Raw genomic sequence first — 3,064 nt, forward strand, 5'->3', positions numbered from 1 at the left:
ATAATGAGATCTTCTGTAAAGCAAGACCCCTTTTTGTTTTCCATGTCATTCATTAGTGTTTCAGAGATTACAGGATAAGTTGGTGTTTTTTACATATCCATTAAGTTTTATAATGATTCAGAACATTTTTCTTTTGTAGCAGGAAAATATGATTTAAAAAAAGGTAATAATTGCACCTTAAGTTACTACGTGTGCTATTTCTCGTTAAAGAGCATTTGATGTTTCGTTTTTTTTTTTAATCAATAATGAAATCATTTAATTTTATTACCCTTTATAAATAATCAAACCTCAATGGCTCTAGACTGGGTTCACAGGGAATTCTGCATCATAACATTTATACCAAAAAATAGAGATCAAAAATGCCTTTTACAATTTTATTACTAAAATAAAATGAACCAAATTTAGACAAACAAATACATCACAACAACAACAAAAATAGAATTAACAATGATGATTTGGGAATAATATTCTGAGGATTGACTGTTAAGTAATTACAGTAGTCCCTCGATACCGTGGTTTGACTTTCGTGGACTCACTCTTTCGCGGGTTTTCAACATAAGATTGTACATGACACACGATTGGCTGATTGATTGAAGGTGACCAACCAGCGAACTGTGCTGAATGACGGACTGGCCATCGGGTGCACCGGGACATTTCCCGGTGGCCTGGCCCGCTCAGTGATTGCCGAGGTGAACTAAAGGCTCGGTTCGGGTCGCACTTGAGAATTTTAAATAAACAATCCATGACAGTCGTGCAGCTCACTCGGGTGTAAGACAGTCCCCCACTCTTCCTCCTTTCTTTTTCTAACGCTGTCTGTCACAGCAGAGCAGAGACACACAACAGGCGGGCGCTCAACCATCAGGTTTTATGAACAAATATAACTGAGTATCATCAGCATAACAATGAAAATGTATCCCATGCTGTTTAATAACTTAACCTAATGGAAGCATATATAAAGTAAAGGGTACTGGTCTGAGCACTGAACCCTGAGGAACTCCATGACAAACTTTGGTGTATGAATAAGATTCATTATTTATATTTACAAACTGGAATATATCAAATAAATAATTTCAACCATTTTAGTGCCATAAAATAGCTATAACTTCATCATTTCTCGATATGATTTCTGTATTTGAATCTTGGTACACAACCAGGCTTCTCATGCAGTTCTATAAAGCTTGACTGTCCACACACTCCAGATATTTGAACTAATAAAGCTTCCTGGATGGGAAGCAAAATGTCTTCAGCTTCAGAATAGAAGTACAGATGTTGTTGTTGTTGTTGTTTTTAACCTTTCTTTCAACATAAAATGGATTATTTTAGTTTCAAACTTTGGCATGTAGGAATTATTGGACTTTATTTACATTTGCTATGCTTTCTGGTTGTTTACAAAACTGCAGATATTTACTTTTGATTCATTTTTCCTCGCAGTAACTGGAAATGGGACTCGTTTTCCACAATAATGATGCCAATGGAAAATCAGTTCTGCAAGTTGAAACTGGGATGTAGCATTGTTGGGGTTTTTTGCCCACAATTTATTTATTTATTTATTTATTTATTTTTTTTTTGTGGACATAATTCTCCAATGCACTCAAGTCTTCCTGATGGAGATGTTTAATTACACAAACGGTTGGAGGAAGAAGGTGAAAAGATGAAGAAGAAGTAAATAGAATAGAAAGCAGGTTGTTTTAATTAGCTTTGGGTTCATAAACTGCAGAGTCTAATAGAGCAATCTTTACTGTGTAATGAACTTGTCAAATGCGACCAGATTATTTTGATTTGACATGTTTCATTACTTGTTTAAACACGGATCCGTCTACCCTGTGGTAATGACGCTTGAAGAGAATACTAGCATTTTTGTGGTGTTTATGTTCATCACAAACAATCATGCTTAATCATGTTTAAGGTGATGCCAATTATGATTTCCACACTATATTTTTGTGTGCACATTCCCCCTTGAGTTTTACTCAACTGCTGATCTTTCATTCAGTATTGCTGTTGTGACTTATTAAGCTCAGGGTTTAAATAAAGCTGAGACCAAAAACCCACAGGATAGTACATGAAATTAATTTTGTAGGGAACAGGAAGTGGAAAGTCACGTCATCTGTTGGCAGGATGGAGTGGAGGTTAGTATTGTTTCCAGAGGTGAACTAAAAAACATCTATTGATGGGAGGGTTCTTACTACTTTTATTTTGCAGGTTTTTTTTAAGGGGAGGAGTTCAGGTAAGGTATGGGTAACAGGTAGTCGAGCAGACAGGCGGCAGACTGAAAGGTTGAGCAGAGCGACTGAGCTGATTTCTCTTTACTTTGTTTAGGATCATCTGGGATTATATTCTAGAAAAGAAGTTCAGTTCAGAAGACAAAGGCAGTATACTCAGCAATCTACAAGGAGCACATACCTTTGAATAAACAGAAGCAGCAAGCAAAGCCCAGGGATTAGGAGGTTGATCGTGAATGTCACTGAGTGTCATTTCCAACAAGAAATAATGGTTCGGCTCAGCATTATGTAGAGATCCCAGTGAGCTCCGATCATTTAGAGCCAGATGCTGCAGCTGCAGCAATCATCTCGCTCTGGTGGAAGAAAAAGGACAAAGTTGAGCTCGTTCCCAGTGCAGGTTGGACTCTGCCAGGGCTGCCCCTTGTCTCTGATCCTGTTTGTGGTGGTCACAGGATTTTGTGAATCAGTGGAGGAGAGGAGAGTGTCTGGACTGGGAACCTCAGGGTCTCATCTCTGCTTTATGTGGATGATGTGGTTCTGTTGGCATCTTCAGGCCAAGACCTTCAGCGTGCACTGGGGCAGTTTGCAGCTGAATGTGAAGTGGCTGGAATGAGAGTCAGTTCTTTTAAACTTGAGGTCATGGTTCTCGAACGAAAATGGGTGGAATGCCCCCTCTGGGTCAGAGGGTAGACTTTGCCTTAGAGAGAGGAGTTTAAGTATCTGTGTGTCTTGTTCCCGAGTGATGGTAGGATGGAGTCGGAGATAGAACGACAGATTGGGACCTCATTCTCAGTATTGAGGGCATTGCTTTGGCCAGTCATGATGATTTAGAACTGAGTTGAAAG

The sequence above is a fragment of the Nematolebias whitei genome, chromosome 17, assembly GCF_014905685.2.
Source record: "Nematolebias whitei isolate Nwh7 chromosome 17, NemWhi1, whole genome shotgun sequence".
In the NCBI taxonomy this organism is placed as follows: Eukaryota; Metazoa; Chordata; class Actinopteri; order Cyprinodontiformes; family Rivulidae; genus Nematolebias; species Nematolebias whitei.